This window comes from Euprymna scolopes, chromosome 42 (assembly GCF_053919585.1).
Source record: "Euprymna scolopes isolate OS-2025 chromosome 42, ASM5391958v1, whole genome shotgun sequence".
Lineage (NCBI taxonomy): Eukaryota > Metazoa > Mollusca > Cephalopoda > Sepiida > Sepiolidae > Euprymna > Euprymna scolopes.
In genome coordinates, this window is record NC_136523.1 from 11,190,446 (window position 1) to 11,207,114 (window position 16,669).

A 16,669-nucleotide genomic window follows, 5' to 3' on the forward strand; every position below is an offset into this window, starting at 1 on the left:
TTCTCAGTACTTGTATAACTTTTTGGAAGACCCTCCGTCGTCTTTCAGAGATATTTATTTCTTTTGAACGATCGGTTTGTCGTGTTAAAGTTAGGATATCATCCTGCTACTAAATAACTCTTCCACCAAAACAAGAAAACACAAAAAACACAAACCGAGCTTACAAAAAAAAAAATAATAATAATTGAAGTGATACTTGTCCTGCAAAAGTTGCATGCCAATCTACAGAATGATATTTTGGGGGAGATGTATGTGAAAATATAACTGCAATTTACACTCAAGGGATCCAAAGAGGCAAACAGCAGGAAAACCAACATTTCTCTAATATGCCATGGTTTCTGTTTTAGAATCGGGCCGTATAATTTTACTATGTAACAACGGTTTCTGATTTTTAAATTGATGGGTGATAATTCGTAATATTTGAATTATTTGGACTACTGTTATCATCTTGAGTGTTACGTTCACGGCATTCAGGCCGGGGTAACGTCCCACCTCTTTCAGGTGTATCGAGCTAAACTCGAATATAAAAAGAACAGAACTATAGTCTTATATCTTTAAATAATATGAAATATCACGAGTAAGTCTTCTCTTTAGCAATAGAATTTAATATCCTTGGAATTACAAGGCATATTTGATAGTGGGTTACGTTTAAGAACTATGCTTACAAAAGCGCTACGTAAAGAGTTGGACAACCCGATATTCTGTTACACTAAAGGAAGGTGGAGGCGAGGAAACGAGCCAAACTAATGTGCCGAAAGTGTCGAAATGTGACAATAGATTTTCTGATACTTCACTCTTCGTGGATCATTTTTTTTATGACCAAGCAAGAAAGTTAAATAGGAATGAATTGATTTGATTTTCTTTTGATTTCCCCCGCTTCGTAAATGGATCACTCTCTCCCCAAACACCTTTGATAAAGCCAACAAGTATCCTCTGGTTTCTAGACATGAGTCTTATTCGCCTAAGTAAAACAACCGATCAACACACATGACACGATACAACAATGCAGTGGAGGAGAGACGATTGACTAATGAAGAATAGACCGCACATGTATAAGAAGAGACTCCATTTATTGAATTGTATCTTTATTTACGCCGCCAATAATTGCTGATGGAAAGACAATGGAAGAAGTTGAAAGCTATATCTATTTGGGAAACAGCATTACGAAAGATGAAGATCTCCTCCCTGCGATAAAGAGGGAGTAGCATTGGGATAGGCTGCACTGGGAAGCTGGAAAATATCATGAGAAACTGAGCAGCAAATATGTCAATCAAAGGTAAGATCTTAAATGAATATGTGCTACCTGCGATGATCTACGGTAGTGAACCCCGGGCCCTGAAAACTCGCCAAACTGAGATCTTTGCAGTAGCACAAAGGAAACTGGAGAGGATATCAGACATCACTCTGCAAGATAAAAATATAAACATACGAATCCGCCAACAAAACATCCAAACACAGATAGGCAGGGCGCGTAGCCAGACAACCTGGCAACAGATTGTTCATTAGGACAGGAATATAAGAGATCAAAAGGAATACCAAGAACGAGATGGAAGGACAACCTGATACAGCACATGGGTCCCATATGGCAGCAATTAGTTCGGGACAAAGTTAGATGGCTAAAGTCAATGGAGGGGTTCCTCATTGAGTGACAGAACCCCTGTTGATATTGATGTTGATGTTTGTGTTGATCCTTATAGTGTAGTGGCCAAATCTCACATTTCGTGAGTACTCGGCCGTGTGAAAAGACTATACCATTCTCTTCGTATAACATTTTCTTTGTTGGTCCCCCGACAAAAGGACCCTGAACCTGTCATTTCACTATTATCCATTCATCTGACCGCACTTTTCTTTTCTCAATAGCTACGCCTTGGAATTTTTTGAAAGTTTGCAGTATGAGTAACATGTAACGAAACGGAGTTTCCGGGAAAATTCATGTTACCTTCCCCTATGGCGATCTTTTCGGGTTAAAATGGCTAAAATTTAAACTTTTGTAATTACTAAATAGATTGATGCCTTGGATTGTTAAGAAAAACTTTCTGAAACGTTGTAACCAACTGATTTCTATATAATGTTGTTTGTCTATACTTCGCGATAACTCTTGCGTGAGGTCATGGGGTTTCTTAGGGCAAATAAAAACACTCCATTTTTGGGATTATTTTAACATATTTGTTCCAAAATTTTCTATTTAGCAGTTTGGAATGGTGCTGAACTCAAATTTACATATGTTACGGCCTTGGGGATTTTGGGGGCTAAATAGGGGGTTGACGGGCAAATGGCGCATAGAGTCATTTTTTTTTTGCATGGTGCAGAACTCACATTTACATATGTTAATCCCTAAAACTGCACCATTTGTTCATTTGCATCAAGATTTGATGTCCCCTGGGAACTTTTGGGGCTAAATGGTGGGGTGTGCTGAACTTAATAATTTTTTTAATATCTCGGTCACTGTGCACTCACGTAGGACCATGCATGCTTCACTTGTTTCCTTTAGCTTTTATGTATGGTATTTACTCGTAACCTGTGATTAAACATTTCTATAATGTCAAAATCAAAACAGCACGCTATGCAAAGGACGCTCTTTAATGGCGAGAATTGTTGCATAGTCACCACTCGATGCGTGTACAGATATCATTTGAAATAAATAGTTATAAAACTGAATCTGGTGTATTTAGATATATAAAATCTTACTATTAAGAAAACACATCAATTTTAACCCCGCTGTTCATATATTTTAATGTCATATTTTTGTGTAATGTTTAAAACTGAACACCGAATTTTGCGTTCAGCATCATGTAAAAGTGCTAAATAGACATACACAGAAGATTTGGACAAAATATGGTAAAATAATCCCCAAAATGGTGTGTTTTTATTAGCCCTAAAAGAGCCACTGGGGCACATTTAACAGTTATCGTAAAGTATAGAAAAGGTTATGTAGAGGGTAGTTATTTACAACTTTAAAAAAAAGTTTTATAAAACAATCAGGCATCAATTTTTTTGATGAGCAAGAAGTGTCAATTTTAGCCATTTTATCCCGAAAGGCACCCCTAGGAGAGGCAACCGGGGGTTTCCCGGGATATCCGCTCTGTTACTTTTTTACTCATATCATCTTTAATGTTTGTGCAACATTAAAAAAAAACAAGGTGTAATTATTGAAAAAGTGCGAACGGACGCACGTACAAACGGACAAGGGTGATTTTACTTATTTTTAATTAACCTAGATGTTCAGTAATTTTTTTAACAGATTATAGAGGGCATTGCTTCGGTGTGAAGCAAGTAAATACGTCTCAGATAAAATATGCACCATACATTTGATCTGAAGTTTAGATCGGAGATACATGGAAGCAAATATCTCGGCCCGGACAATTGAGCAGAAACTGTGTCATGTCGGTGATCTTTCCGCTGCTTGGCTGAAAAATTCCTTCTAGGTGGTCTACACTTTCAGCACTTGACTTTCATTTTTCTAGGGGAGGAAATTTATTGTTGACTGTCTGAGAGAAGCTGACCTGAGAATACCGACGGAGTTGCCCTGGAAATTTTTAACAGAGAAGATTGTTACGCATTTGGAGGCGTTGGCTTGACTGTCCTCATTTTCAGACTTCTTGAAAGATTTTCCTTCGATTGGAAGGAAATTAATAACAGCAAGATTAAATTGTCCTACGGTTGAAGTCGCAGACACATAAAAGTCGATATTCTCATCTTCGGTAAAACCTGCATCATTCGGCTGACATTGTAGTTGCTGGGGAGTCGTTCTTGGTAGTCCACGCTCCTACGACTTCCCATTTTTTTCGTCGACGTGACGAAATGTCTAATAATTACTGCTTAAGATGTCTTGACCTGTAATATCAATGGAACGCCCAAAGCAATGTTTAAAACGGGAACGTTCTTCCTTAACGGATATTGGCTTTACTTCCGCATTTTTTGACTGTGTGTCATATCTCCCTGGGATGGGATGAAAATGATTAATAACAGCAAAAATATGAAAATAAAAGTAATATCTTTTTATATTTTGAAATTAGATTAAACGTTCTGCGATTTGTAAGCAGATTATTTTCCTGACTCAGAAAAGAAGTCGATTATCTACTATTATATAAAAGGAACTTTGTATTTTTGTCTTGTTTTACTTCAGTCGAAGTTCTCGGAAATCAAGGGGCCCGTAACCTGGGTCTAACACTTGAACTCTACATGAGATGCATAGGTATCCGAATGTTTTATGACACTTCCTTATCTCTCAAACACTGAGTTAGTAAAGAAATTGAGAACATAATTTTCCTCTCCCTAATTAACCATTTTCATACGTTGTAGTATATCTTTTATTTAGGTCTTTTGACCTTACTGGATTCCATGACAAGAAATTATCCAGTCTGGTGGAGTATCAAGCTTCGTGAAGTTACTTGAGGTAACATCATATGGAGAAGGTGCACCAGTCCTTGTAAAAGCTTATGTGGGTTAGCCATAGAAAAGAGATCTTATATAAGCTGCGGATACTATGTGATATTGGATATTTAATCAGGGTGTACTTCTAGGGAAACCCCTGTAAAGAGAGAGCTCAAAGACTCGAGGATAGTGTCTAGTAAGCATTCAAGTTCTCTCCATGTAGGCATTCAAGTTCTCTCCTATGTGTGTGTCTGTGATTGTATGGACTTATGTGTTTGTGTGTGAGTGTATGGACTCGGAAACGACTGGACTGATTTTTATGAAATTTCATACGAATGTAATTGATGAACATGGTAATTTTTTTAGATAGGTTTTGTATCCGAATGTTTTTGATATCGTAAAATCTATAATCGAAAAAATTCCAATGAAAAAGGAACAGACGATTTTGACCAAAGTTAACACATTATGTAGCTTAATATCACAAGTGCATTTGTGGAGTTGTGTTATCACACAAGCAAAAAAGCTAGACATTAAATCGGCATGAGTGATAAAAAAGGATTAGTTATTCGTATTATTTGGATTAATCGGACTACTGCTCTCATCTTCAGTGTCATTTTCACAACGTTTCGGTCAATATAACCACCGACCTTCTTCGGGTGTATGTTGTCGAACTTTAGAATGTTTCAATCGAACTGCGGAATTGGTTCAGAATTTCGTGCGAACCCCTTTATTTATTCAAGGGGGTAGCGTACTATTGTTCCATCAGCCATGACAGGATAGAGGTCCTAAGTAATTCACAATTGTATTTTTCGAACTGAGGATTGAACATTCAGCCTTCAGAAGAATATCACCTTTGGCAACTGATTTTTTTCCAAATACTCTAAACACTGCGCAACGAGCCGCAAGTAAATAAAGGGTTCTGCTCGAAATTCCGTCCAAATTCCCGAGATCTATAGAAGCATTCCAGAGTTCGACAAGATGAACCTGAAAAAGGTTGCAGGTTGCATGACCGCAACGTTGTGAAAATGACACTCAAAATAATACGAATAACTAATCTTTTTTTATATAACACACACACATATATATATACATATATATATATATATATATATATATTATATTAATGTATAAACGTATTTAAGATGTATTAATTTTAGTCAAACTCAATCAGCGCTCCTATCAAGGAACACAAACCCTAAACTGAATTCCGCGTGGCCAACGCACTGTTCCGACATTTGAACAGACTTCCGTAAAAACAACAAACGGACATCTACTGATTCTATGCTCCAACAAGAACATGGAAAAAAGAAAGAAAAACATAGTGTTTATGGAGTGTATCTCTGAAATATATTTATAAATTTCAATATAAATTTCAAACAAAAAAATATCTGTTTATTTAATAATAATGCGTTGTTTTAGCTTCAAATGTATCTAATACGTATTTATCTTATTTAAACTCAACCAGTGCTTCTATTAAGGAACAGAAACCCAAACACACTCAAACATACACACACATATATATATAATATCAATATATACATATATATATATATATATATATTTATATTAATAAGAGAAAGAAAATTAAAACAGTAAATTGTTCGACTGAATTGTCCAAAAAACAATTTGCAAAGTGCTTATTCCGCGGAGTTTCAAAGAAAGCTATTCTTCATAATCTTCTCCTCAGATGATTTAAAGAAATCAGCAAATTGTATTTGTAGAAATGCTAGAATTTGCTAGTTTAGGAATTAAGTGAAACCGCAATTTATTGTAGTAATAAAAAAAAAATTAAAAAACTAAAAATTGAAAAAATGTTGGATATGTAAAACACTAATATAAAACAAACCGCGCATAATATTTCAGCTTAAATGAAACTCCTCTCAAGTTGATCCAAAATGCAAAATAGTTCTTTAGATAGAATGTATTCCAAAATAAGTCCAGCGTGACAATGCATATAATCTGATTGGAAAGTTTTCAAAAAAGCTGAAATAATGAAAATTGTTTTCTTTTTTTTTTCGGCAGTGCAGTAGATCAAAGAAATGTATGCCCCTAGTCAAATGGAACGTAATATTAAAAAGACAGAAATCCAATATGACAACATTCATCATCGGCTTACTTACTTTTCAAATATATATATATATATATATTTATATATATAAATTTATAACTATATATATATGTATATATATAAATATATAAATATATATATTAATATATATTTCTTACTATATAACTATACATATACATCTATATATGAATCTATATATATATATAATATAAAGCTGAATGTGTGTGTGTGTTTGGCTGGTCTCGAATAGGCTCCTATATCGTTGACTATTTAAAAAAAAACTGATTACATATAATGATAGAAGATGTATCGCGACACAGGAATGGATATGTTTGATCCTGCAGAACTGTGGTTCATTAACATTGTGGGGGCTTCGTTCGCGCCTGGTTCACAAAGTATGGAAATATAAAATAAAAAAATTACAAAAAATACGAGCGTTTTTTTTATATAGATGTACATAAGAATACTTTGATAATTATGTTTTATCTTTAATAGGAATGGTGTAATAAAATTGCGGGGTCTGCGTTCGCGCCTGGCTTCCATAGAATGGATATAGACACAAACTTTAATAAAAACGTTTCATATCTATCTGCGTAAGTATACTTTGATAATACTTTGTCAGTTTGAAGACATACGGTATAATAAAATTGACTAAAACTGACCTCCATAGAATGGAAATATGTCACAAAGTTTAACAAGGTTTGTTTTTATATAGATCCACAGAATATTGTGATAAGTGTTTCAGTGTGAACAGGTATGGTATAATAAATTATTGGGTTTATCTATTTTATTTTTACTTTCATCATATTTTGCTTTGGTTTGGTGCCTCCAAATTCGAAGCTATCTTTTTACGACACTTCCTTTTTCATAACCTATCATACTTTCATAAATCAGAGTCCATTTTCTGTAGGCTGTTTTTGAACCCAGGCAACGACGAATACTTTTGCTAGTATATATATATATATATATATATATATATATATATATATATATATATATATAACTATTAATCTGTTGTGAAAAAGAACGACGTTCCTTTGTAATTGAGTACTGTCTGTTGCAATGAAAATGTCTATAATTTGGCCTATGTTCCTGATAGCGACACTTTATAGCTTTCATAAATGCGTAATTTGACTTGAATATCTTTGTGGTTGACGGCTCCTCTGTGATTTCTTCTTTGCTAATAGAGACAAAGATGGCTTCGTTGGGGGTAAATATCCCGACCAGTGGCAATCATATCTTCCTGCACTGATTAGCCAGGGAGGATTAACAGGTGCTAAAATAATTATTTATAATTATTTGCATCCTATTAAAAAGAAAGTTTCTTAACATATTAACCGTGTATGTTAAAATTAAAAATTTGTCATGCGCGCTAGATAGCGACGGATTCATCGATCGCTCGCTGGAGATCCTTCTTGTATAACCGTTATACCCTTATAAATGCTTAGTTTCACTTGAGTGTGATATACGGTGGCTCTGTGGTTTGTTTCCTTGCTACAGAGATACCCTTGTTGCATGGTTCGGCTCCCACCGCCATTGACAGCCATAACTTTGTACACTGATTATTCCGATATGGATAGAACATGTTTTTATGAGATTTACCTAATTTCTAATATAGTATTTAATTATTTAATTGCTTTTCTTGCTAGATAAGCATTGCCAAACATAGGAGCTAGTTCTCTAAACTGTTCTTCTGTAACTTTTATTTTAATGATAAACCTTAACCGAGATAAATAATATTTCCCTGTCAAAATACTTTTTTGAACAATATATTTGCTAAAGGAACCACAGAAGTATAGTTAAAAAAGGAATGAAATTGAAATAATAGAAAAAAAGTTCCTTGGCTACGCCGGATAAGAAAAAGGTCATATATATTTATGTTTCCTTGCTTGCACAAAACTGTGGTCAATCAATATTGTTCCTCACTTCGTTTGTTATTCTCAGATGTTCACAGGAAAGTGGTAAAAACAATGACTCCCCCCCCTGTTTTTTCTATCTTCTCCCAACTTGCGTTCATTTTCCTCTGTTGTTCCTCAATATTTTGTAATGGTCTCCGTGGGCGCGCTTTTGTATCCGCTCAAATTGTCTTGCTCATTCGGATAGCGGATGCAGAAGATCGGAAGGAGGCGATGGGCAGCCGATGATAACTCCTCGACTACTTGTTTGGCAAGTTATCAAATATTTTGGCAGAGGAACACAAAAGCTCAACACTTTCTTAGATATCATCGGCAGAGACAGACCGACAGCTATATAGATTGATCGAAATTTAGAAATAGAAAAGGGAGCAGATGTCGAAAGCGAAGATTTTTTAAAACATGCACTTTTTCTATAGAATTGTGATTATTTATTAAATATTTATTGTTTGTTAGTGAAGAAAAAAACAGTTGCTGATCTCTGTAGTCTGAGACAAGTCTCAATACATTTCCATAATTCTCCTTTTCTTTTCGTTAACATTAAACTTAGTGTGTTATCACACCAGCCGTTTTTAGTACTTTATAACTGAGAAATTCTGGCGGTTTCAATAGTATTTGTGTGAACGTCAGCAATTCCCCAAATTTCCGTAATCTCAGTACCATTCTAGTCAATGTCTAGAAATGATCGTCCCGAACATGTGCAGTCGTGTCGATCATAGTTTAAAGGCAGCATATACGAAAATTTGTAATGCTGCGCAAATGGTTGTTAGGTTACTTTTATTGATTAAAATCAGATAATTATTATCGCGTTCATATGTTAGAAAATGAGATCCGTCTGCGAATGCAGCAGTTTGAGCCTCAGCTAAACATCATGTAACGCATGGAATTTTAAGTCTCTTTTGGTTGGTGCGAGTTAATATACGCCTGTGGATGCTAGCTCTATAATGTCTAGAACTCAGACTTTATCTTTCTGTTATTCTATCCGTTTTTTTTCTTATTCTCTCTCTCCCTTTCTCTCTCTCTCTATCTCTCTGTCTATCTTTCTCTACATGCGTATATAATTTGTAACTCTCTAGTATATGTTCTGTGGCTGTCTCATTATATAAAACTTTTAATTAACATAGAAGTTTAGTAATATTTTTTTAACAGATAATCGAGGGCATTGCTTCACGGTGAAGATACGCGTGTATTTGAGTTTCTACATCATCTATAAACTTATTATACACAAAAGAAAAACGCTTACATTAAATTAAATTATCTTTATGCCTATAAATTCGATCTTTTTGTTGTTTATTGATGTTCATATCAAAACACTTTTTTCTATTTATCTAAAAAAGAAAATACAACTTTACACTGTATGAGTCGTGGAATTGCATTCGCTAGCAAATTATCTGGATAATTTGAATATCTTTTAAACCTTCATTTTAATTAATTCCCTATTAGTTGTTTTTCCGGCTTTCTCATGGGATGATCATACTTCGTTAACGATAATTATAGTCATGCAGATATTGTACATGATGTATACTTGCGTTATATTTGCTTGAAAAGGATATAGTAAACACAAACCTCTTTCAATATATATTTATGTATACGTATATGTATGAGATATTTGTTTAAAATATTTTGTCTACTAAACTTCATCGTAAGTTTTTGATATTCAGATATAATACTTAATACATAGGGTATTCGAAACTTTTCGAAAATTCATATTTGTTTCCGGCGGCGAAAATCGGTACAAGACTGTTAGAATTAACGAAATTAAATTTGCCAGGTGAAGGTCGAACGCCGGCATTACGAATGTGTATGCTTAACCTCCTAGGTGTTGGTTCATGTTTAAATTTTTAGACATGCAGCAAACATGTCTTAATAGGTCAGCCATTGACATCGAAGGAAAAACATCCTAAGCTAAACGCTTTGGTTTCAATTCTTGCTGGTGGAGCACGAGTCATTTAAAAAAAATGTTAAATAAATACTATATATTGGGTTCAATCTATTATAATAATATATACGAAATCTGCATTAATCAAAATATGATATTAAAGCGTATTTTTCGACCGGACAATGTCAGGTGGCCTGCTAGTATTGTCATATATTTGGTTTCTTGCTGTTAGGTGGGGATTGGTTTCTTATTAGGTGACTTGCGAGTATTGACGTTAAGGATGCACACATCTTATGAACTAATATATGCATGAATTTTAGTTTCTGTAATTTTATTTTCTTGTAAGTATATACGAGGGGGGTGCAATAATTAATGCCCCTGACCCACTTCCCATAGAACTAGAGTAACGAAACTTTGCACAGTTATTAGTCTTTCTCTACATAGGAACCACCCAGAGTTATGCATTTCTCCCATCGTTCTATGCAGCTATGGAGACCGTTTTTTAGAACACCCCAAGTTGGTCCTCCAACCACGACGTGACTTCAGAAATCAAGACTACATCATTTGGAAAACGCTTTCCTTTCAAAAACAACTTCATGGCTGTGAAGAGGTGTAAGTCAGAGGGTGCAAGGTCAGAAGAGTAGGGATAGTGGGGAAGGATTTCATAACCACACGCCCGTGCTTCTGATATGGCGACATGCGAGTTGTGGACCGGAGCGTTGTCCTGAAGGAGGAGGGTACCTTTGCTGATCTTGCCGCACCTCTTGATGTTGATAGCTTCCTCAAAAGTGCAGCAAAATAGGTTTCTGTAATTGTGGTACCCTTTGCCAGGAAATCTGTCATCACTACTCCGTCGTAGTACCAGAAGACTGTGAGCATGCCCTTGCCAGCGGAAGGCTGCACCCTTGCATTCTTGGAGATGGTGAGTCCAAGTGTTTCCACTGCATTGACTGGGATTCGGTCTCTGGATCATAGTGATGAGCCCAGGTTTCATTCTGTGTAATCAGTCTTTTGAAAAACTTTGACTCATCTTCTTGGCATATCTCCAAATTGATCTGCGAGCACTCGACGCGTTCTCGCTTCTGGAATAGTGTGAGCAACCTGGGAATCCATCTGGTAGACACCTTATGTATATGCAAATGTTCAGGAATGATAGTTTCCACAGACCCTGTACTTATATTGACACCTTGGGCTATTTAGCGAATAGTAATGCGTCGATCTTCCAAAATGGCAGCCTCAACTTGACGGAAAGATGCCTCATCAATGGAAGAAAGGGGGCGACTAGGTCTGGGAGCTGTTTCCCAGACGTCCGGCGATGTTTGAATTCACGATGACAGCGTTTTACAACGCCATATCATGGACATTATCACCATAAGTTTATTTCATTTCATCAAAAGTCTACTGTGGTGTGCGTCGTTTCAAATACAAAAACCGGATCACTGCTTGACATTCCACAGGCTCCATTTCACATCTGACTCAGTTCAAACACCTGTAAAACAGAAACCACAATTAGTTTAGAGCTGGAATTTTCCATCTAACCCGTAGAGATATAAATCATTGCACATGCAAAATTTTAGCTAGATCAGACCACTGAAAGTGGGCCAGGGGCATTACTTATTGCGCGCCCCTCGTATAATTAAAACAAAATTAATATGGCATGCAATTCATATATGATTTTCAACTACTTTTTTATCTCTCTATGAGGACCACGTTTTACAAAAGTCCAGTCATAATTTTGTGGAAATACAGCTCCCCGTCCCCCCCCAAAAGCACTTGAATTCGAATAAAAATAAATTTGCCTCTGTCAAAAACTACTCTATCTAAAATCGTATAAAAATTTAAGAATTAAAAAAAAATTAAAATATGAAATGATATTTTGTTTTTAATTAAAATTAAAGCGAATTTTAATCTGGGTACGTCATATACGTATAATATATTTATGTTATACATGTATACTGTATTTAAGGTATGTGTGCATAATATATTTAAGTTATATATGCATAATATAATTCAGTTATATGTGTATACTATATTCAAGTTATATGTGTATGATGTATTTAAGTTATATGTATTAATAATTTATTGAAGTTTTGCGTGCATATTATATTTAAGTTATATCTGTATATTATTGTTACGTATAATATATTAAAATTTTATGCATATAATATATTCAAGTTAGATGAGTATGATGTTTTTGCGTTATATTTATATAATATATGTACTTCTAAATGTATATGTTTGGTTATATATGCATATGATATACTACAGTTGTATATGTATTGTATATTTATATATGTATAATATATTTAAGCTATATGTGCACGATATATTATAGTTATATGTGTAAAATGTATTTAATTTATATGTATATACTATATTAAAATTACATATGAATAAAATATTACAGTTATGTACGCATCAAATAATGAAGGTACATATGTATGAAGTAAGTTATATCGGTCTAAAATATTCAAGATCTATATGTATGAAATAATTAACTTATATATGCATAATATATTTACATTGTATATGATTTACATTTTTCAGTTATGTTTATGAAATATTTAAATTATATATGTATAAAATATTCCAGTTATAAATCTCTGGTATATATTAAGAAATATTGTGATGGGAAAATAAGCTAATATTTATGAATTTATTTACTGCTTAACAATAAAAAAATGTTCCAATATTTCTCTCATGAAATGTGTATATTTGTTTTGCGCAACAATTAGTTATCTCTTTTTTGTTTCAAAATAGACGTATATGATTGGGTAAAATAATTTTTTCTTGACCAGTACTTAATTTCCGAAGTGTGAAGTTGAAAAGCTTTTGTAGATCTTCGCTTTGAATGCGATCCAACTCAGACATTGCTAATATAATAGGATGGGTTCCCCTTTATCTCTGCAATTATATGAATGCAACTTTGTGTGTGAGTTCGTTGCTTATAGGCTCCTTAGATATGTTCATGCAAATTTACAGAACTTTCGTATATAAATCTGGGAGTGATCTTAGTTAAGTTTTGTGTCAGACTACCCCGGATAATTATCGATAATCGAAACCGTTATTTTAATTTATCTATCATCAGTAAATCCATTTTTACATGTCGCTGCTTAGCAACAATGATAGGACACCGGGATATGAACATTCTATTATGGCTACGTTGATAGCGTGTTTTGTGTGTGTGTTCTTTTGTTATTTTTTGCACGACCTTGTATGTACGTTCAAATTCCGCACGTAATTTTCTTTTTCATTAACTGCAAAGAATTTTATAAGACTTGAAATTTACGTTTTTTATGTATGAAATTGTTCTGACGGTTCGAGCCATGCGCTTAAATTTCTTTATGTTGTTTTTTTTTTTTCGTTGATTGGAAAGACGTTTATATAAAATAATTTTCTAAAAGAGACAGTAGGTTCTCTAGAGTGAAATGTAAAATAACATATATTTTTGGACTAAGTTACTGCATGGAGGCATGGGAAGCTTCCCCTCGGGAGATTTCACGGATTTCCATGACAATAAAAAATATAGGAGTCTTAAATATTCGTTCATAATTAAATCCCCGGCAATGTTGTGTTTCCCTGCTAGTTATTCCTATTCCCTAATAACCTGGCAAGCAGCATCTCCTCAGGTAATTCCCGGGCTTCACACTCCACAGAGTTTATTGCCATGGAAATCAGTAAAATCACCTATTTTTCAATCAAATGGATCAATTACTTACTCTAGTTGGGGACTCATCGTGGTGCAACATGAGGGAGCCTCACGTGTTTTTTTTTTTAATAACGACTTTGCGATTTTTTTTTAAATAAAACTTTAATACAAAAAGATGCAGTCAATAAACCGTTTCGTTATTAAAAGAAATTAGTCAGATTTTTGATCCAGTTGTAAAAATACATTTTTGTGCTATGTCGCCCGGTTATAATATATGCTTAAGACAAAAAAAAAAAGATTAATATAGAAAATTTTGATAGAAAAGTGAATAATGCTAAAGCAACAACATTCACAATTGCATAATATGATATTCTAATAATAAAAGATGTCAAATGTAGGGGCATGTTACTCATACAATTTGCTTTACTGTTTTGGTACTGTAGAAGAAATGATCATGAAGGGATTCAGAAAGTCTACGAACGCCGTGTGATCACACGGGTGGATCCCTCTTAGTTTTAAAGCGTACACACTTTTGCAAAAGGGGTGATCCTTCGGGCAGAAGAAAACCATGTATTTACCGATCCAATAAATTTAAAAAAAAAAAAAGCTCCAGATACCCCCAGACTCAAGTCCCAAAATACATTCTTCAACTAAAAAAACAAAAATGTCAATCTATTTAAGATCGGGAAAAGCAATACACCTAAAGGAGGCGACATCATTAGATACGCAACTTTGCACCTCTCAGGCTTTGCTATAAATAGTGAGAATCAGTGGGTAGCCGCAAACCGGATCAGAGCAAAACACTACAGCTATGCAGTAAACAAAAGGAAGCTGAGACAAATACACAACCTAGTATGTCAAAAGTGCGAGGAAGCCCTCCAGAACACATACGATTTTGTTCATACACTCTTCATTTACCGGAATAGTAAGAAGCTATGCGACAGCCCATCTATCCGAAGAAAATTTCTCAGACTGGCTAAAAACTAGCGGTATAGAATTTTCACTCATACGATAGCATTACTCCTCCAAGGACCAGTGATTACCGCAATTCACAATATTTTACACCTGAGAGTGGTGTAGTATGACTAGGGCTAGGATAATAGCATATTATTTTCATTGTTTTGGCTCTCGGATGTCTATCCGTTTATATTGTATATGCTTTTATGTAGTGAGATGTGGTTCTTGGTTGATTAAGTGTGTCTAGCACGGGAGTCAGAACCCTAATAATGACCAGAGAACAGATATGTGATAAATCAGCGAAAATGCTCTAATAATGCAAATAAGCAACGTAGTGTTAAATATGTGGGATATATTTATGAGCCACTGCGAAAATAAAGGACACGATAATTTCTACTCTCATAAACATAAACTGTAATCAGTGCCGCTTTTAAAGAGAAGAGCTGCAATTTATAACGCAGCATTTACATATCAGGCAATGGTCGGCGAGTTACGAACAGGCAGAAGCGGAATATGTCCCTTTCACACACACACCTTTTTTTTAATTACTTATTACTTACTAGCAGTTTGCCCGGCGTTGTCCGATTGTAAAATACGCATAAATATTATATTTTAATTCATAAAGAACTTGAGACATGGGCATGCGATTATTGTTTTTTTTTTTTTTTTTTTTTTCCTTTTTTCTAAACTGTTCTTTTCTAGTAAATAGAAAAATACTAGGGCTTAGGTCGAAATAAAAACCTAAAAACAGTGAGTGGCGCAGGATGACAATATACCAGCTTTACACGATCTTTGAAAGGCGCGTTAAACCCTGTTATTCTTAACATACCTATTAGGTTGGTTACGTATATATATATATATATATATATATATATATATATATATATAAAATGTATATGGCGATTAAGTTACACTGCATATTCCGCGTTTCATCCACTCTATGACTCTTCAAGCTTATGCGCATAAGCCTGAAGAGTCCTAGAGTGGATGAAACGCGGATATTCAGTGTAGCTTAATCACTATATATATATTTTATAACTTACTAACTAGCTCTACCTACGTATTGATAACTTTTGAAGTAAATACTTAAAGTTTACGCATAAATTTATACTTTCGTATATTAATTTTATGTGAGTAAATGAAGTAGTTACAAAAATAATGTCCTTTGTTATAATATATATATATATATATATATATATATATATATATATATATTATAACAAAGTACATTATTTTTATCATGGGTACGATTCACGCATGCGCATTCGTGACATGATTAGCTTACAGATAAAAGTCAAGTGCCCCCAACGTGCCATTTTCTTTTATATTTTGACCTAATAGCAGCCATTTTTTGCGGATGAAAACTAGTTTAAAACCTTTCCACATGTCTGAACACACTATATATCACAATCTTGTTGAGTATATAGTTTGAGAATTGTCAGCTAAGCATTTGGTTTCGTTTTTCGGTTTTAGTGTGCTAGTCACGTTTGAAGACATTACTATATAGTGGGTCCAATCTATACGCCTGTAGATTTGTTTTTTTAATTGTTTTTTTTTGTGTATGTATTGATATTCATATAAACACCCTTTTTTCAATTTATTTAAAAAGGAAATACAGATTTCTTATATATGGGCCATGGAAAAAGATGTTGCTGATTTGTATATTCCATTAAACATTAATTTTAATTAATTGCTTATTAGTCTTTTCGGTTTCCTTATGGGATTATCATCTTTATTTAACTATTACATGTAATTATATTCATGCACATATTCTACATAATTTGTTCTTGCGTAATATTTGCGTAAAAACAAAATTCTTTCCCTATATA